Source organism: Falco biarmicus, chromosome Z (genome assembly GCF_023638135.1).
Source record: "Falco biarmicus isolate bFalBia1 chromosome Z, bFalBia1.pri, whole genome shotgun sequence".
Classification (NCBI taxonomy): Eukaryota; Metazoa; Chordata; class Aves; order Falconiformes; family Falconidae; genus Falco; species Falco biarmicus.
This window is the reverse complement of record NC_079311.1, coordinates 52,862,428-52,884,465: the sequence shown is the minus strand read 5'-3', so window position 1 is coordinate 52,884,465 and position 22,038 is coordinate 52,862,428. Positions and strand designations below refer to the sequence as shown.

The 22,038-nt window shown below is 38.9% G+C and overlaps 1 long non-coding RNA gene across 1 annotated transcript in view; it reads right to left on the bottom strand.

The window, feature by feature from the left end:
• Window positions 1-12,763, bottom strand: part of LOC130142699 (uncharacterized) — a 327,736-nt gene extending 314,973 nt beyond the window's left edge. The window contains exon 1 of the long non-coding RNA XR_008819483.1: window positions 12,659-12,763. This is a non-coding gene — a long non-coding RNA (uncharacterized LOC130142699). The remainder of the gene's footprint in view (window positions 1-12,658) is intronic.
• Window positions 12,764-22,038: the final 9,275 nt, after the last annotated feature.

The following is a 22,038-nucleotide window of genomic DNA, read 5'->3' as shown; positions in this document are numbered from 1 at the left end:
AGGATATACCAACCACATTAAAATGCACTGCAAAATTTGTAAGGGAGGGACAAAAAGCATGCTGGAACTACCTTGTAAAATAGAGGAGACAAAGACTTGATTCCTGATCCCCAGGGGGAGGGGGTGGGGGAGGCGGGGTGGTGGTGGTGGAAAGTGCATCCATTGTATCCTTTCGTTCAGTTTCCTGCCCACCACCTTCCCTGTGAAATTCTTACAGAAAGCACAAACTGATCCTTCTCAGAGCCATTGTAACATCCTAGCAGTGCCACACTCTTCTTGAGTGGGCATCTTTGCTTCATGAAAGTGCCCAGTCTGATACTCCCTGCCACACGTTTGTTTATTTACACCTCCAAATATACGGTAGTTCCTCTGTAGGCAAGTAAAGGGCTATAGGGATTAAGAGAGATGGTCAGGGAAATATAATCCTATTAACATCTCAGCTACTATTCCACTAATATCTGAACTCATCTGTCACACTTGATTATTTGTTTTCCTTAACAAAAATATACACCTATAAAACTGTTTAAATACCTTGTTTTCAGATTTTGCCAGTTCTCGTTACTACAGGGCTTATCTGGATAAAAATCAAACTACGCTTATGTGTCATCTTTTTCTACTTAAGTATTACAATGGGAATGTGTTTTACAAATGGAAACAATATGAAAGGTGTTTCTGTATAAGGATGTTGAGAAAAAACAAGTAATGCTCCCTTTAAATATGGACTATGGAAAAAATTACACACACACACACTCACACACACACATGCTCAATTATTTGACTGGTTTGCTCTTGTCAAAAGTTCAAGACAGAAAACTATCTGAGCTATTTCCCACCTCATTACCCACTTTGACTGAAGGCAAGATAAACAAGCTGAACAAGATAGCCTTCACAAATTCTCACCAAGGTATCCTTCCTTTTGCCTGACTAGTTAGACAGCTTCAGTCAAATCATGGTATTTCAAAATTTCCACAGGAAAGAAGCATTTTTCATCTAGATTCTTAGCACAGACTCTCAGGGCATTTCATTCCACTGGAGCTGTCACAGTGGAACAGGGCACAGGCTTGCCCCAACATATGAGCAGAGCTGCGGATCCCAGGAGGAAACCAACGCAGGTTTTTAAATCAGCTCGAGTTTCTCTGACTACTTGTTCCTGAACACTAAAAAAGCTCCTTTAGTCTCCATCTTGTAAGAACAGGCAGCAGAAAGGGATGGACCTGCGTAATAAACTGAATTCCTCCCTGAGCGCAGAGGCAAGGTATGCTCAGCCCTCATCACAAGCCAGGGAGTACACAAGCAGTACAATGGTGCTTGTTTCTCTCCTCAATTCATCCTCCACTGCCCTTAACAAAGATTTAAAAAAATACTGTCCGAGAGCATGTGGTATTAACTAACTTGGACATTTAGCTTTTTTTTAAAAAAAAAAAAAAATCAACAGCATAACACCATACTGTTAGACTGCTTTATTAAAAACTAACTTCCCAACATGGTATAACAGATTTCACAACTATACCATTATCTACTTTAAGAAAGTGTATAGATGGTGTTCAAGACATGTACTACCAAGAATTATTGCTATTTCTCCCTGACAAAGACATTCAAAAGGTATTAACAGAATGTGTTGGACAAGGAGAAGATGAAGGTGACAGTGTACTTTCCAGTAACTTAAAACATCTATTTAGCAATTGAGAATTAATAGAGATACAGTGAGACAATACAATCACTAGATGTTCCCACATGTATACCAACACACCCTCTCTCCACCACTCCCTAAAAAAAAAAAAAACACCACCAAACCCCACCACATTGCACCAGAAAGTAAGAAACGGAACTCCAGCTGCAACTAGTAACATAAAGCTTCTTGCTCAAAGAAACTTTGGTGAAATGACCTCAGATCATTGTTAACATTTTTTTTAGCCATTAGCACAAAACATCCCTTTGGAAATTACCATATCTGCTTATGGAGGAACTGATTTTAAAAATTATATTTTTAGTTAATAGTGAGATTTAGCTGCTACAAATAAGGAAGAAAGTTTCTACCAAAGAAGTCACTGTGAATGTTCTTCTGCAGGGTAGCCTTGCCATTCAAGTTGCCTCCTAACACAGCTAAAAAGACAATTTAATCGCAAAGCAGACAAAAAAGACACATTACAAGGAGCATTACACTGTCCACTCTGTTCCTATACTTTCTCCTTGAGTCCTGTGCAAGAAAAAAATCAACTTCCTCTGAACTTTACAACATGGTTTCAGTCTCACTCAAAAAGACTTCACCATAATTATTATTATCAGAATTATCAGTCACCTTATTATCCCCCAGTTTCCATCTGGATCAAAACTTTTATATGATTCAGACATAAACGACAACAAATTATACTGTACTACTTTTAGAGACATAGAGTGAGGTTAAGTTACTAAAATCTCAACTTGGCATAATGTCTTTTATTTTTGTTTTGTTTCTCCAACTCCATAAAATGTAGACTGCCAGTGAAACAACATAAACAGATGTCAGATGTTATGCTTTGCATGAACTGGAATACCATCCTGCAGCAATGGAATATTGATTAGGGCCATATATATCTTAATAAAACCCGGTGAAACAATACAGACTAAGGTTTTCTTGGATCTTTTTGTATGCTTATGAAACTGCTCTATTCTGTGTGATTATTCGGATAACTTTTGAAGGTAATTTTGTTTTGTGTTTATGGAAAATGTTTCTGGCTCACAAACAAGATCTATTCTCTAACCTTTCTAAAAGCTCGATAGTTTACAGAGACCTCCATCTGTAAAAGCAGTCTCTTGTGCATACTATTCCCAATACCCCTTATCAAGCAGAATACTCTGAATGTCTTTTGCAACAACCATTTCATGCACATAACGTCCAAATAACTTCAGTCAATGTATATTCATGTACCTCAAACTTTCTGTCCAAAACAAATTACGTGAAAAGTTAAATCCAAATTGAATTACTACCTTAAGATTTCCTGTATCAGCTCTGCTTATACTCCAAAATCAACAGCCCTGACCTCAGAAGAAAATACTACTGCCAGTAATCTTTACTGGTTGAATAATGGGCATTATGTCAATAACAGAAAAACAGAAAACACACTTCACCTCAGCATAATTACATTACAGAAATGCCTAGGTCCATCTTTCCCTTCCAATAAACGGAAAAAGGTGACCAACCAAAGCAGCAAGAACAAGGCAGTGTGTCATTACACAGTTCATCACTTTCGCAATGCCCCTGTGCCTTTCCTCAGAGGCACCAGCATGGTGTCAGAGCAGGAAAGCACACCAGTTGATGCTGTGGATGGCGTATAGTTAGCAGCATAAGCTTTTGGACTCCGTCAATCTGTGTATCACTTATGAAAAGGGGAAAAAATGAGAACAAAACAAACAAACAAAAACCAGATAAACTTAAGTTTCAGAATATGAAGACAAGGATGATGTCACTTCCAACACACACAGTATACAGGCATGATAGGATTACTAGAATATCTCTAAAATATAATTAATCTAATTATGCTGATAGTTAAGTACAAGTGATTAAGGGAGCTCTCCCTGTTAGTTTCAGATATAATTAGTATAACATGAAAAAATTCCTTGCCTTTGGAAAGACAAGGAGGAAAGGCAAAGTTCTAAATACAATATGAGAATACATACATGCACAATTCCTAATCCTAAACACAGATAGATTAGAATTGTATATGTTCTTGGTTTTCTGAAGTACCTGTATGGGACTGGCAGACATGGTACAAGAGAACAGTAGCCTGGGGCTCAGCAGAGACCTCAGGGCACCTTAAAAGGCACAAGCCACTCATGGTTAGGCAACTAAATGTCATCCCCAGTGATTAAAGAAAGTATTGTCTGATTTGACACTGCACCAGAGACCTGAATAACAGGACTCCCTTCATTGCTGAGGATTTCTTCCATTCCCACTACTTACCCATTTTCTGTTCTCACTTTCCCTACCTTTCCTTCCTCTTCATGTATGCTCTAGCAATCCCCTTTTTTGAATATACAACGGAACATACATTCCAATTATTACTATTTTTATCAAAATCTTATTTCAGTAACCAATAAATGTTTAAGTAGATGTTACAATTTATGCCTTCTTAATTTGTTCAGCACTGATGATCAATAAGATCAACAGAACACTGAAAATCAGGAATATTCATGGGCTTCTTTCTCCCTCTCCATTAAGTTCTCAAGCAACCAACACCTGTCAGGGGTAGGGGGATGATGTCATCTCTATAACTGCACTTGAGTATTGCCCAAATACATCGATCCACCTAGCTCATCCCAATGTTCATAAATGGCTACTTTATTAATTCTATAAATCCAGTACCACACTGTCAGTTACTTCTTCATCTCTCACCCTACATTAATAAACATCTGATATTTACCTAAGCTGGAGCGCTCTTTCTCATTTTTCTCAGTTGTAGGAAAAACAAAGTTAAGGATATCACCCTAATTAAAAGTGAATTCTTACCCAAGGAGAAAGGGTGACTATCCTCAGGATCACTAAGAAGGAACAGAAATCCAAGTTATGAGCTAATTTCAAAACAATCAGACATTTTAACCATGTTCCAGCTTTCTGAAGAGGAAGGGTATGAAAAAGGGGAAGACAGGGAACAATGGGAAAGGCTGGCTTCCATGATGAGAAAACAAAGATGATTCTGAGCACAAATACATTTAGGCATTTTCTAATATATGTTCCTATGTTGAAAATGATGACGAGAACATGCAGGGACTTCATTTCCACACCTATAGAAACCTCGGAAAACCTAGAGTTGATAAGGTAACACAGGTGCTGCAATACGACTTACTACTCTTGTGCCAAATACAAAAGTCACTTTTATCTAATGATCCTATAATAGAAAACAAATAACCTATAGGGGGGTCTCAAAGGAAAGAGATACAGAAGAAATCATGCATTCTGATTAGCTTGGGAGAGCACCACAACCTATATAGAAGGCACTAAGGAAATTATTAAATTCTACAATATTTTGTATTACAAATTGCTGCCTGACCACTTTATTCCACCCAATGGCCTCTGGTAGCTAACATGACTTTTGCACAACTTTACATCCTTTCTCGTACCTCCATGAGAATGGAAAATCAAAACCAAACTGCACAGGAAGCCCACTGCAATTTGTTCTAAAAATACAGAATAAAATAATTGACCCTGCTTTCAAACTTCTTCTCAGTTCTTCCGAATAACACCTATTGTATGCTGCTGACCCAATTCTCTGAATAAATTAATTTTGCAGGAGACCCTTTCATGGATAGAGGAAGCACAGTTAACAGTATTTGGTTACCCATTTTTGGTGACCTACATACCTTCTGGCTGTTCTTGAAGCTTTACAGTCCATTGTACACTTCCTAGCTAAGGCATTTGACAAAAGAATCTCCAACCTCACTAACTGATCTAAGCTTCACTGAATCATCAGAGGAGACTGGGTTCACAGGGAAAAAGAGAAGTCAAATCAACCATATGGCCCATTTCAAAGCCTATGCTCTGCAAAAACAGGCAAATGCATAATGCATTTGTGCAGCTTTTCAAGTCTAGCTGCTCAGCATTTTCTTTAATATATATATATATATATTACAACGTAAGTTGTGTGAAAAAGCCATTCATATATATTTTATTCACATGCAGAAAGGACAACTCTGGAGAATAACTGCGCTTAAAACTGAAGAAGTGTCTAAATAATCCAAAGGAGAACAAAGGTTATCACTATGTTAATGCATCAAGAATTTTTCTATTCTTTTGGGTTTGGTTTTTTTAAAGTACTCCAGTTGGTATGTTAATGATGCCAGCCCAAATCTACTAATGTCAAATTTGAAATTAATGTCACACTTTACTGGGCAGACTTCCATTTGTGAAGGAATATCAATGATTAACACAACTCTTCATTAGGAATACTTGTATGAACAGTAGGCATACAAATCATATTACAGGTTATATGCGTTATTTGAAATTCACTTTTATTATTTATCCATACCTACAGACTTGCAGAGGATTACGGTAGCATCAAAAAAGTTAACTACATTTCTTCTTAAACAGAAATTTGTATAAATTCCTCAAGGACTTCTACTAGCAAATGTAGGATATTTCAGTAATAGTAGTTTAACATTGATCAAACCTCTCCCAGCATGTTCATCCCAGTACAGGAATTCTACAGTTCTCAGAACAGGTTTCAAGTCTGACTTCTTATGGTATGAACTCTAATACCCTAGCTATACTGACAGTTAAGGAGTAGGCTCGCACTGCTAATGCATGAGTACATTTCTGCTATGGTCAAAACCCACAGTAATTAACAGCCAAAAAACCACACACTTCCTTAAGGAAAACCTACATGAAGAAATGTATCAACTGTAATTTCATGATATTATTATGATTTCTGATGAAGATAGCACTCCTTATGGTTTTCCGGCTCTCTAAAGGAGTCTGAGGATGCCATCTGGCAACCTCATGGTTGCAATAAGAAAAAGAAAGCAACTCATGCAGTCATGGATGGCTTATATGGATTCTCCTCTTTAAACACCTTCCACTGAGAACTGATGTTGCTATTGAGCTTTACCTAACACTACATCACAGATTACATTCCTGTCAATGTAAAAGAAAATCTCTCAAAATTATGTCAACACAGTACCCTGTAGGATTTTTTGTCACTTTTACATCGATGTGATGTTTATCCTTACATCCTTCTATCCAAATGGACAGCAATTACAGATGTCATTTTGGTTTATGTTTTGTCATTGCCAGCAATTCTGTAGCCACCCAAGTAAGAGTTACATCACTGCTGTCCCTTCAACCTATGTGCAAGTATTGAAAGTATGTTTTACTTCATCAGAAGTTGAAGACTTTAAGGTTAAAATTAATTCTTTCAGTGTAGACTCAAAAACTGTACTGTAAACATTCTTATTTAACTCCTGTTTGGAAAAAAAAAAAACATTAAAAATCTTTAGACCGTAAATTAATATGATATGTGGAGGACCACTTTTTGTTGAAGACAAAAGAAAACCACTTTTGTCTAAAATTAGAGTGAGGAAGGTGAGGAGAATACAGAGCCGAGCACACACTACTTTAGATGCTGTCCTACGTAGCACAGGCCCTTCTGAGACTGTATGCCTTGCACCACACAGAAGGATACATTTTAAGAGTGTAGGGGGAAGAGAGAGAGAGAATGCGTCAAAGCTAGAGCAAAGTTACTTTGCCTGACACACTCCCACATTGACTGTTAAACTGCTGCATGAGCGTCTAAAAATCACTTTACAGACTAGAGTAGATGCAATTGTTCTTACGCAGTTACTTCTGCTGCAGTAACCTCAGGAATTACAGCTCCCTAAAGACTGGCTGGTGTACACTTCCCACCTGCTGCCACCAGAGGACCTTTATTCAGGTTGCTCACCTTAGATCAACCATCATAAAGCAACTGTTCTGTCACCTGTAAGAAGCCCACCGGCCAGGTTTCTTGAACACTCTGGAAATATGAGTTTACCTTTACTCACACAGTTCCGGTAATAGCAGAACAACTCACTAGTCCCACAACCCGCTAAACCGTAAGTCCTCATATTTACAGACTAGGCAATCACCCTTGCTCGAACAGCTTCCTCTCCAGCCCACCTCTTCCACTGTGAACACAAAGCATAAGCTTTTAACATTTCACTGCTGGACAGTGTTACACATGCTTTGCAAATGAACTAGGCAAGCTAAAACCAAATAAAGAGCAGCAGGGCAAGAAACAGTAATGTCTTCATTACCACTGTATATAGCTCTTATTTTTTAAATTCAGGGTATAGAGCAGAATGCATTGTATGCATGAAAATGTTCACCTTACCTTTTGAATAGTCATCCTGAAACGTACTGAAGAATGCAGCTTAAACGCCCTTCCATCTTTTCACAGGGAGATGAGACTTAAGCAAAGGACTGACTGCCGTACAGAGCATTCTTCTACACCCAGTGTTTAGAGAAAGCAGGTCCATAATACCTATCTATCTTTCAACTGGGAAGTACATGAGCTCTCATGCTGCTTACAGCTGGTACAAATTCCACACAGTATTCTTAAGAAATCACTGGACTTTTTGGTGCCTTCTTCATATCAGAAACATACACATCAAGAAATCTCCAACTACATCTCTAAAACCTTAATTTTACATTTCAGCACAATGTAAGTGCATAATGTGGAAAGTGTAATAGTATTCAAACAACTTTAAAGACATTTAAAACATGTCTGTATTCAGCATAAATTTAAACTATATTAGTATTGTGATAAATTTTACAGTGCTGCTGACAGAAATTTTATAAAATTGATTTTACAAACCAGGTTCTGCAGTGTCAACTCAGTTAAAAATCTTATTCAACTAGATCTTAAGCTTATGCATTGATTAAAAAATGCACTTTTAGAAGTAGTTACAAAGTATACAGTAAAGAAATAGAGAGTGTAAAAAATGAGATTACCTGCACAATAGCTTTCACTTAATAAAGCATACTTAATAGAATAAATACAGGAGAAATAGGACTGTTTCTGCAGTTATTTAGAACAAATGAAAACAGATGCATAATTCAATCCTTGTATTGACCACAAATGTAGTAGTATCTCTGTCATTTTCCATTTATTGCTAGCTTTTGTTATTTTTTTATACTGAATCTTATTAAAGAAACCACTAGAACAGATGAACTGAAAATCAGGCAGCAACTAACAGCATTAAGAATGCTAAAAAAAACTTTCCCATTATGCATTCCTTTTGCCTAATCTCGCGTGCACATTTTCTTCTCTTAAGTCTTTATTATTAACTACATTTAATTCTTGTTTGAGAATTAATTCATCCATGCCTACTGCTTATTTCCTATTGGAATTTTAAATCCATCTGTTCACTACTAAACATTTTTCATCGCAATCAAATGTGTTAAAAAATTATAGACCAAATGCACTACTTGTCAATACTTTGTAACCCAACTGCCATCGTTTTGTTATCACTGTGACATAAAACCCCTTGTTAACTTCATCAGAGTTTCTGTTAGGATTATAGATGCAAAACTGTAAGGTGGAAAGTCTAGAAGAGGGGATAACATAAAAGTGCTTTAAGAAAGTTCTAGTACTAATGACCTTATAACATGCATGGCAAAAAAAATCCAAAGACACATAAACAGGCATTCTCCAGACCAAATACTTTCAAATCCAAGATTATTTCCATGGCCTTTATTTCTTTCTCTTTCTTCTTTTTTTCTTTTTTTTTTTTTTTTATGTCTTCATTTTTAAAGAATGCCCTGAATGTTTCCTTCTCCCCAGCTGGTTTCCTTAGAATCCCTGTGACTACTAATGAAGGAAAAGAACTACTTTCCTTGAGTACAGATATCAAAATCCATCCCTAAATTACAGATAATTTGCATAAATGCCACTGTTGAATTTATATTTGCTGCCAAGAACATTTGCTGCTTACAAGGTCTTCAAAGTGATATTAAATCAATTAAGCTTACTCTAAATATGTGGGATTCAGGTACCAATCTGTTTTCACACTGAACAAGTTTTAGACGATAAAAAATGTCAGTAACCTTTCCCAAAGTGCTGAACATGCCTGTTTTCCAGTGTAGCCAATGATACCTTGGTGTCTCCAACTTGTTACAGTACTCGGAACCTGTAGAATTAGCATCCATATGCATAAAAGTTATTAATGCTCTGTAAGTTGTTAAAATATGAAACACAAAACAAGCTGGTTAAAAAATCTGTGTGTAATGTGATATTTATCATATCCACCATGTGAAAATGCTTTGTGCTATAAAGCATCATGTTCATTTGTGTACTGTCAGTTCCTTCAGTAAAGCCACATAGAATGAACAGTCTGTCATAATTTTTCCATCAGTTTACCACCACAAAGTTTGGTAGTACCTTGGTATACTAAGCAATAAATATTAACATAGACAATGTTGTTTGACTTTATCTACTACAAATCAATGCAGGTATGTAGGATTTTATTAGTAAGAATTCTTACAAGCACACATTAGAGGAATTAATCATTCATTTCCTGCAGACTGCTTATGTATTTCATCAGGCCATTATCTGATCTGAATAACAAGAACAATTGCATAATAAAGCATTACTGCTGGCATATGCAACTTTATTCTGTCAACTTTATATCTTCACAAGGGGTCTTCCTTAAGTCCTCTGTTGTTTCTTCTGAATTAGATTGACCTGATTTGACATTTTCCTACATCAGCAATTATGCTCAAGATTGAACATACATATATGATCAAATATGATATGTATCAAACTTAATTGCCAGGATTTGACTCAGGTCATTTCCCACAGTGGCAAGCAGTAATTACAGCAAAAAAAGAGTATTTCTCAAGCCATTTTTCATACAGATACTGAAGTATTGCCTACTAGATTTAACTAGATAACCTAGATTTAAAGAAAAACCAAAGACAAATAATGAAGAGCATGCTCCAAACTACTAAAGCCATTAAGTATGCTGTGATTCAACCTAAACAATGTATTGTTGTGTTTTATTTGACAATGTGTTGACTAATATGAATTTGACAAATAGATTGGCTGATTAGTCAAATATATTTTAATCTATTTTTTTAATTGTAAAAATAAGACACTTCGTTACTCATTCACCATTGCATGTTTGAGACCACCTAGCAGAACAGGAAGCATAACCTAATAAAGTTCTCTATATGCAGTCTCAAACAGTTCATTGAAATTATCTGGATATATTATTTTAATGCTCTACCCACAGGGAGTACAACACAAATGAACCATGTCAAATGTTACCTACTCAAAAAAAAAAAAAAAAAAAAAAGGAAAAACTCTTTCTTTTAAACTGACAGATAAATCCATAGTACTAAAATAATAACAGTACGATTCTTTACTAAACCAGCAGATGTGTTATCCTTTTATTTCAAGTTCACAAGTCCATTGGGTATTTTTTCTGTTATAAATGTTACTGTCAATTACCCAAAGAGTACTGTGATGCAGTATGAAAGTCACCCTGATTCACTCCCTCAGAACTTGTAGCCTATGCTTTGTAATTATTCCTAGATTTAAGATATGAGTATCTGAAAGCAACTCTGAATGTCATCATTCTGCTAATGCAAATTTAGCTCTTCCTGCTCGTGCCACATTCATTTCCTAAATATTTTTTTCCAATTACCTTTACTGTTGTGACACAAACTAATTTCTTTACTCCACAAAGAAAAGCATGTAATTTGACCCTAATAAACTTTTACTCCTGGCAACAATTATTAGTTGTGATTGATTTTGAATTAGACTTGAAAATGCAACATTAATTTTATATTGAGATGCTTAATAACATTCACTTGTAAATGTGTGTTTAACAGCTTCTAATGACACCAGTTAATTCTGATTAGGTGAACAGTACAAACACAATACATAAAAGATTTGAGTTGTACAGTTTATTTACAGTACCCATCTATTATGAATTTGTACTGTAAAATAACCCAAATTTGTCAAGAATTTATAAAAGGTATGTTTATTTTATTCAAATTCAAATCCATATTGTCCCTACAATAACACGTGAAGAATTTAAATCCATGTCCATTTGGCAGGAATGGAGAAAAAATTCTGAAATGCTATTGATTCCTTCCAGTACATTCAAAACACCTGACTCAACTACATTTCTACTGACATAACACAAAGGTTTTATTTAGACACCAGCAAATAAAAGCAAATATTTTTACTGACATACTTTTAATTCTTATTTCTTCCCTCTACCTAGGAAACAGTTAACCCTCAACTACTAGTACTAGCGATTTCCTCTACCAAAGATGCAGCAAATGTCGATAATGGGTCCACTGTCCCAAGAGGAATAATGCATACAAAAGTCCTCCTCCCCAGATGTAGTTGTATTTATTCCTAAACAACACCCAACAGCAGACTTTTCATGGCATACCTTTATTTGATCTTTGTACCTTCTGTCAACTCTACAGCTCAACCAGCACACCTCCGTCCTGAAGCCCTCTTAAACGAGTTTATCTTTTTCTTTCCCCTAGATCTTTCTCACCAATTTAAAAAAGTGCCATCAGTACTTTCAAGTATGTCCCAAAAGAGCACTTACGAAGCAAAGCTGTTGTCTGGAACTGTCATCCTCATTAGAAGAAAAAATGCACATGCATTTTATACATATAAAACTTTGTGAAAAAACTAACAACTTCTGAGGTGTGGTCTAAAATCCTTCACAACTGAATGCAGAAAAGAACATTCTCAGTATCTGTAGTCCATGCACATTTTACATTAAAATGAATGCCCTGTCACCTGACATTACTTAGCAGGTCACACACCGTGCTGTAGACCCCTCCTGAGGGAGCACCCCTTTGTTTAGATTTTGTCTGTAATATACCACATACCTACACTCAGACTATGCTAGACATTACACAATACTCAGCACACTCAGTTTCTTGACAGAAGTATTCACCTACAATTCTTTCTCATAAAAGATAAGCAAAACACTTCATGCACTTTTCTCACTGGAAACAGTTTAAGTTACCAGGGCCCAGTTCCTCCCTGACCAGAACGGTGTGACTTACAAGCAGAAATACATACACACATGTATAAAAAGACGCATGTCTGTGTGTGTGTGTCAGGAGAAGCAGGAGCACGAAGGGACGGAAAGCAAGCACAGAGCGTCCACTTACTGATGCTGTCCGCTCGGACGTCTTCGGAAACCTGAAGAAGTCTCCGCTTTCCCCTCCTGCCAGTCAGGCGCCGCGCTGTGCCCCTAGTCCACAAAGGCCCAGAAGGAACTGCAAAGAGAGAAGCACATGCCACATCAGGCAGTTCTGTCTCGGTGGGATCCAGCGCCGCTGCCGCTAGCTCCTTGGGGGTATCCCTGGTTTCAGAGCAGACTCCTGCAGAAGAGTCGTCCTTCCAAAGACAGATAGCTCGATATAATTTTTTTTAACCTATGATAAAAGGGGGAAAAAAAAAAAAAAAAAAAAAGAAAAAGAAAAAAAAAGCAGCCCTCCCGAGGGTCCTGCACCCTAAAATCCGCGGGGGGTGAGGTGGGGTGGGGTGGCGGGGAGGGGAGAGGAAAAGGTACCTGCAACTCTCTCCGATGAGGCCGGCAAAGAGAGAGGGAAGGAGGGAAAGAGCGAGGAGAGGGAGGAGAGAGGGAGCGAGCGAGGGGTGGGGTGGGTCGGGGTGTGTGAGTCTGCCTCTCTGCCTCTGTGTGTGTGTGTGTGTGTGTGTGTGTGTTTGTGCGTGCGCGCGCGCGCCGGGCGGGGGGGCGCCTCTCGCCGGGGGCGCGGCGGCCGCCCCGTGTCCATGCCGGGCAGCGCCGGCTGCAGGCGGGCGGCCCGGGGGGCCGGGGGCGCGCTCCCCGCCGGGCCCCGCGGAGCCCCCCGCCGCCTCTCAGCCCGCTCACCTGCATTTCCTTAACGAGCCACTTGATGGCTGGCAGCAGCGGCGGCCCCCCAGCCCCGCCGCAACTTTAGCGGCCGCGGAGCCACGCCGCCCTCGCGGAGCCGGGGAGGGGGAGGTGGCGGCCACAGGGTGCCGCTCCGGGCGGGGACCGTGCCGGCAGCTGCCCGCGGAACTTTCCGCTCGGCGGCGGCTGGCGGGGCTGGGGAGTGGGGTGGGGGGGGCGGGGAGGGAGCGGCGGGGGGCTGCGCCAAGCCCCGCGTGTGCGCGCCGCAGCCGCGCAGCGAGCCCGGTAAGCGGGGCGCGCTCCGCCGCCCGCCTACCCCCGGCGCTGCCTCCTCCCACCGCGCTCCCCGGCGTGTGCGAAAGGAGCGAGCGAGCGAGCTCCGCGCTATTAATAATAATAAGCCCTATCACCACCTTCCTTCTCTCCCTGGGAAAACAATTAATAATGCATTAAAATAATGTACCTTTAAAGCCACCGGCTGGCAATAATAAAATAATAATAGCACCACCACTTAGGAGAGCGGTGCTGTGGATGTGGTGGTGAGGCACGTTTTCCTATCGTTCACACCCAAGAGCGAGCACAAATTATGCTTCTGGTGTTCGTTAAGTCCCTTTCCTCTACCAGAGCAAAAATCATTATCACCATCAAAGAGAAAGTCTCTCTCCAAAGCTGAGTGGAGACACTGAGTCCCCGGGTGGCTGCTGTGGCTGGGCTGCAAGGAGGGCACCGTGCCCCCCGCCCCCCCTTTCCTTCGGCCCAAACCAATCTCATCGCTTCTCCTCCTCCTTTGCTTATACCGGTGGGTTAAGCATTGCGTTTGGCCCTTTTAGTGTTTTCCCTTCCGTTCCTCCCCTGACGATAGTTTGTGTATTTTAAATAAAGATTTCATTCTGCCAACCCGCAGGAAGCTTTTAACAAGATGCAGCTGAGCGTGTCGATATCTTATATCTTTTTACTGCTGCTCCGGCGTGTGCATCAACTCCAAACTCATTTCTTTTCTTCTCTGCCTGATACTGTAGCATCTCAGAGGCGGCGGCGGCGGCGGCAGCAGGAGAGCGTAGCTCCCAGGGGGCACTTCTACTTTGCCCGCGAAGTATCTCCCCGCAATGAGACCCACCGGAGGGCCCACCAACCCCACCCCACCCCCCACCCCCCTTTCTCGACAGCAAAATGCTCTAAGATTTCCAGTTCCACTGATAAGACAGTCTGAGAACAGACGGGTGGGGGTGGTGGGGATTTTCTTTTTTGTTTAGAATACAGTTTTGTGTGCGTGCTATTTTTAATTAGGATTTTTCCAGAAATAGACTCCCATCGAGATTTAATTTACGAAGGTATTTCTAACGCTGGTCAATACTGTCTTCGAAGAGGAACATTTGCAATCATTTGCCTCCCCACAATGATGCGCAAATGCTCTTCACAGACCTTAAACCGTTTATAAAAGACTAAAAAAGGGATCTTGTTGTTCTTTTTTTTGTGTGTGTGTTGTGGGGTTTATTTGTGGTTTGGTTTGTGTGTGTGTTGGTTTGTTGCTGGGGGAGGGGGTTGATTTGGGGTCTTTTTTATTTTATTTTAACTTAATCTGCATTAAAATAAAACTTGGTTCAGCATGCCGGCTACCTCCTATTAATTTTTGTGGGTTTTAAGAGGAGCTTCCCACTACCACCACCACCGCCTCCTCCCGGGATGTTTTGAATCAAGGTGATTTCTTTCCACGGTACGCGTTTCCCGGCCGCAGCAGTGCAGTTCTAGCCTGCTGCTCTCCGCCAGTCCGCGACTGCTGAGCCGTAACGACCTTCTCATGCCAAGGCTCAGGCTCCAGCTTAAACCAAAGGAGCGGGCCCGGGGCGCTCCGAAGGCGCCGCGCAGCCGGAGGGGCCTCCGGCGGGGGCTGCGAGGTGCCACATCGCCGCGGGCAGCGGCGGGAGCGTGGCCGGGGGGCCCGCGGGGCCGCTGAGCGGGGCGCACCGCCCGGCTCGGTGCCGGGCGCGCCGCGGGGGGGCGGGGGGCGCGGAGCGGGCGGGCTGCCCCTGGGCCGCGCACGGCAGCAGGTCAGGGCAGCGCCCGGCCGCCGCCCCGGAAAAGGGTTGGGTCGGAGCTTGCGGTCCTCAGGGTGACAGAGGGCGCATCGCCGCGCGCAGGTACTGTTTGGGCTCCGAGGTTTACCCTGTACAACCGAAGCGCTACCCTTAGAAGAGTAAAGGCGGTGGAGAGCTCCTGATAGAGCTGGTACTGAGCCTTGCCGGGTTTTATTTAAGGTACACTGCAACTCAATTTGACCTAGTTCGAAGCATGAAGATTCAGAGTTGGAGGGTGGGAAGCAAAAATATTTATCACCTCCTTTTTTTTATTATTATTTTTATTATTAAGGAAAGGAGTCTGAAAATTGTGCTGTTGTAGAGTGCACCTTTATTGGCACAGGGTAACAGAGCAAGTTAAGTATTTCCTCCCAGTGGCGTTTTCTTCTTTGGTAGATCACTTGTCGGTATTACCTTAATTCACAACTAAATATGACATCACTAATGTTTGTAAAGCTGATTTTATCTACACAGTAAACCACCACCAAATGCAGTAGAAAATTAAGTATTCTAACATCCTAAAAATCCTCATTAAGTTGGAATTATGTATCTTTCATTTCTATGTTACTTTTGATCTTCAGTCTCTCACTTTATTTTTTCACTTAGATTTTTCCAGCTTACGATGTCTTATTCCTACATTTCACTGAAAATTGATTCATGACCGTAAAATATATTGATATATATTACCTTTCATGAGTACCAAGGTTTTGTGCAGGATAGTATGTTAAGAGATCACTTTGCCATAATTTGTGAAGCCCAAATTAAGAACACATTCTGCATTCTGAGCATTACACTGTGCTTTTTAAAGTTTGTGAAGGCTGGGGTGAATTCAATATTAGAAAGCTGGTCAAAAGAAAGCAACTAGGAGAAAATCCATGGGGATGCAAAATCACATAGAAGTAAACAATAAATAAAACCCAGATGTTCCAACCATTAATTTAGAAATAAAAATATACCAGAATTAAAAAATCTCCGAGCTGCAGTGTCTGCTAGATCTTATGACACCTATTATCTGAAATAATAAAGTTCAACATAAAGCCAATACTGCACCTATACCCAAGTAAGATACACTAAGAAAGGTGATTTGCATATCTACTTTCTTATAAATTAATTGTAGTAGTAAATAAACTTACATTTACCACCTGCACTTCTTGTGGGGCATAATCTGTTTCTTTTCTGCAAGCCACCCCTGAAAAGTATGGCTGAGGTTGGGCATTTGAAAAAAATAAATTACAATGAAGCTTGTGGAAAGGAAAAGGAAAGCCTGGGAAAACTGCAGACCTCACAGTTTTAAGACGCAAAATACCGTCTTTACTTCCACCTTCCTTTTTTCAACCAGCTTCAATCCTCAGACTCCTGCTTTTCATGGAGTAACATCTCTAAAGAAAAGCAGTAGGCATTTTTGGCATATGGTGTATTTATAACCACAATGAACAAAAAGGGATTGAATTGTCCCATCCCAAAATAAGTTTTGGGAGAAGTGGAATAAAAAATACATGAGAAAGAACACAGCAAGAACTGTTTTGTGAATCTCCCCTGGACTATTTTTTTTCCTAGGACAGAGTCTAATATCTCCAAGAAACTGAGATGACTCAGATATTTAGAACCACTTGGAAAGCAAAAAGGACCATTCCTGCAAAGACCAGGTGCCTGCAAGCAGCTGGGAAGCTTCGGTATCTTCAGATCATTAGTTTGTGTAATGCAGCTTCTTCAGCACAACCATGTCATAGCTGTATGTTCCTTATCACATTGGTTAGAACTAAATACTTTATTCCAGGGAAGAAGGAAAACATTCAAATGAAAAATTACACCGTACCAGTATTAATATACTTTCCCAATAATCATACCTTAAAGCAGACAGGTGAAAGGGTAACAGGGAAAAGATGACGTGTATTTTCCTTTCATCGTGCATAAAATAAAATCACCCATTGTTCAAAGTCTGTGTCTGTACTCTACACCTACTCCAAATCTGTATATGATGAGAGAAATTAAGAAAAAATTACAGGCATATACATAAATTAGCTTCCTTACAAAATAAGATAAATTTATCTCTGAGAAGTTGTTGCCTACCTTTGCATCGCAAGGTACCTAAATATGTGCTTGCAGAAATAATCTTGCATTTTCAGGTTGCTGAAGTGAAGTTCCTTTGCATACAAAGGACTAGGTACACACCCAAAAGCCAAAAGTCTCATGGGTCATAATGGGAATTTTTCCTGGGGAAAGACTGCAGCTCAGGGAGCATGACAGTCAGAATGTATTAATGAGAAAAAATGTTATTTTATTCTAGGACAGTCATATTTATATATGAACAATGTTCATTTATAGAACAGCAAGAACCATATCTCCAAGTGTGTGTACTTTAAAATGCTTTGGTAATATAATACCACTTGTATCTGGTAGTGGTTTTGTTAAAAAAGTTTAAAAAGAAAAATAAATAGTTCAAACTAAGATGTCACACAGAATGTTCTTGTCTTTTCTCTTTTGATAGAGGGACTACATGGGTTTTTGCATCCCCATTACTGAGAAAGTATTTTTCTTGTATGACTGAATGCCATAATTTTTCTTCATTTCTCCTGACCTTTTATGTGTTAACTGTCTCACACTACACAAAATAATTGCATTTATTTTCAATAACATCAGGTAGAAATCTTGAACATTTAAACTATGAAGCCTGGGTCAGAGTGTTCATATTTGACAGTCTAAAGGTGTTGTGTCCCTCTCTCTAAAATTCTGTTTAGGCATCTATTTTTAAATTCACAGAACTGCTGTCCCTTGTTATTTCACTAGAGAGCAAAAACTCTTCAGTGTGATTCTACTGAACATGCTTAGCTCTGGCTAGGCACATGCTTAATTTTAGCCAAGGAGATGAAAAAAGGTGAAACAGCTTAATGTCTGTAGGTCAAATTAGATTTCTAACTGTTAGAGATCAGTCTGAGAATACATAGGAAAAACTGTGTGTCCAACATCAATATATGTTTGCATTATTATTATTATTATTATTATTATTATTATTATTATTATTCCCTTCTATCAAACAACTGGTGTCAGATTTGAAAACCTGTCAGCAAGAACCACGTGTCCATTTTATCAACACCAGATTCACATAGGCCTTGAAAAAGTCCAGAGATTTCAGTGTGCATTAAAGCATGCATTTTATCAGATTGTAGTCCATCATGGATTTAGATTCTGGTCTGCAGTACTGAAGATAAAGCAAGATTTTGCCATTTAATTTAGTGAGAACAGGACTGGTCTCCAAATGAGTAACCTCATCTCTGTTCTTAAGCAGAGGACCTGGCTAGACCTTGAGAGGTGTTTCATTAATCCACCCACGGATATTTCGGTTGAGTTTCTTGTACACTTGGAGTACAGATTGAAGATAACTTCTGAAATGAAAGGAAAAAACAATGTTGTTCTCACCTTGAAGACTCTTTTTTCACTAATTCCTACAAGGTACCTTCTTGAGCATGTGTTTTATATCCTTGACTAAAAAGAACTGAACTGTTAAAAATAAAGTAAAACTATGAAGATTAGAGAATAAGGTGATACTTCTGGGGGAAAAAAATGACTGATGGCAGAACTCCTTAAGACAGATAATGTACATTGTGATAAAGAACATCATAGTTTTCTTTGTGGTCTTTTGATAATGACCTTCATCTCTATTACACTAATGGTTTGAAGACAGAAAAGCCTTAGGTTATGTCCCTGGTGGAATGTGTGTCAGATAAGCATGTTATTTTTAGTTTGTGGACTAATGTAATACATGCTGAATTTTTTATACATCAAATCATGTCTTTCATGAACCATAAAATCTCTTCTTCCTTCTTGGCTTACTCATCTGATTACTTTTACCTTTTAATTTTAGGGTTTAGTGGGTATGTCTTTAACTCCTCCATGAATTAAAACCAAAAGCTTCAGATGATTGGAATCAATAGACCAAGCATATACAACTTAATATTTTCTGTATACATTTTAAAATATTTTTTTTAATACAAATTAAATGAAGAATAAAACCTTAAGAGAAAATAATTATTTTAGAGAATCAAAGGGATCTTTGTCAGAAGCATTTCATAGTGTCTGGAAAACAGGAATACTTATTCTGTATAATTCAATTTTTGGTGAAAAGCTAATTTATTCTCAGATTTCTTTTCCTAAGGTACAATTAGGTTTCAACACCCTATTTAAATTAAGATTTATCCTCACTTCAGTGTTTTCTATTACATCTTGCAACTATAATTGGAGGCAGGACTGTTTATCATGCTGTAGCTTCTGTTACACCTTTCATTGCAGATATACATGGATATCTGCAGAAAAATCACTTCTGAAGTTGTAGCATTTTTTAGGTACAAGTGGACATAGTACTTAAACTCGGAGTTCTCCCTTTCTGCTGAGAAAACTAATAATATATAATCATCTCCAAACTCATAACATAACTCATAATATTCTCAGCAACTTTCCATTTAATTCTATAGAATATCATCTATACTATTAATAGAAAATAGTATGTAATATGAAAAAGAATGCAAAAGTTATTATGTTCTTGGAGTCATCCATTCAGATATGGAGAAGTAGATGTGCTGAGGTGCTGAGCAGGTGTTGGTCAGCTACTTCAGTGACATAATTTGAAGACCAAACAAAACTTATGGCATTACCATAAGCTTCTGCATACAAATTGTACAAAATCCTCTATGACTTAGTGAATGAATCTGTAGAAAACTAACAATGAGTAGGACTTACCTCATATTCCTTCTAAATCTATATCATCAAAAAATGATGTAAAATGTTGTAGTTTTGTTGTAAAATGTAGTAAAAATTTGAGACCTATAATGTATATTTTTGAACATGACCAAGAACTGTGAGATGCAAAAGAGAGGAAGACAGAAGAAGAAGAAAGAAAAAGAAAGATGAAGAAAGAAAAAGAGAGGGGGAAATACCGGATGTACCCACAGATTAATGTAACAGCCATTTCTTGTTTATGGAAATCACCTTCTTACAAACCTGTTTTCATGATTCAGCGGTATAGAAGTCTATGATTTGCAATACTACATCTATCAGCAGTGAAGGGAAATTTGGGTCAAAGTGAAACTTTATTGTAGAGAGGACAGATGAGAGGAATTGCACAGCCTGGGTCTGAATGATCAGTATTTTCAGCAATTTGCTGTGACATTAGGTAAGTGATACAGTTTCACACAGCTATATAGTGCCAGTACTGATGTTGGCAAGCATAATGATGGTGAAGCAACATTAAAGCCTGTGGATGAACAAAATTAAATCTAAAGTGACACTGCTGTTGGGAAAATATTGCCTGAGAAAGCAATATTTTAAGATGTGATGCAGACTTTGCATACTCAATAGAGTGGCTTCGAAGTTTTATAGGAAAAATACTATAATGATGTGCCAAAGAAAAAATATTTTAAAAACATTTTAAACTTAAAATTCATTAAGCATTTCAGAAGATGAAAATGCCTACTTTTCTGAACCAAGTTCTACACTAAAATTTCCTGTCAACAATTCTCTCTGTAAGCATAACATCAAACAAACACCAATAATCTTCCAAAAGCCAAAATTCACAATCAGGAAATATCTCACCCACCCATTGCAATATCTTTCTTGATTACTTGGAATGGAATATTTTTAAAACTATAGATTCACAAAAGCTAACTGTGAAAATACAAAAAGTTGAATAGTTGAATTTAAAACTACTGTAAATGGAACTCTGCTCGCTTCTGGTGTGCAGCACAGAATACACCATGAGGAGACAGGTGCATAGGCCATGTCAGTGTCTCACAGATTTTATTGCTCTTATGTGTTATTGACAGGGCTCATTAATTATTGTCCATACCACCCAAAACCACCCACAGAAGATCAGTCTCTTTTCTGTCTGCTATATCATAATAAATAAATCTATTGTTATTGTTACAAGATTGCTCACACATTTCAAGTAACTGATAAAACAAGATGTAGTATATTGTTTTTGTCTTTCCACTGTTGGATTGAGAATAGCCTACTATCCAGAAATTGCAATGTACTTTGTCAGATCCCAAATAAGTCGCAGATAAATTTGATTCCTCTGTGACAAAAATTCTGAGCATAAAAAGCAAACTGAAGCTGAAAAGAGCAGAAGGGTTTTAATGGGAAAATTCAGCATTTTTCCTCTCATCTCCACTATAGTTCTACTTGCGTTTGACACTAGAAAAATCTTCCCTGTACACACTGTCTTGGACTGTCTTACCTGTTTAGAAAGTTTCCTACAAACGTTTGTGCAACGCCCAACATAATGACTGTAAGGAGACAGTGGAAGGGTACCAACAACCCTTAACTTAGGAAATCTGATTAGAATCATAAATTGCAGGGATGTACAATGCTTTCCATGTTCTGCCGGGTTACAGCACTTACAGTAGCTTAACAAATTGCCAGAGAAAGAACCTGGTTAAGGCCATGTTCCAATACTGCTCTACATACATTAGAGAGTAATAGGCTCCACAGTGTTACACAGCAAAATTCACACATGCTGTGAGACCACTAGACTGCAGCTAAATCACCAGATTCTAAGCCATTCATTTTAAGTCTTAAACTT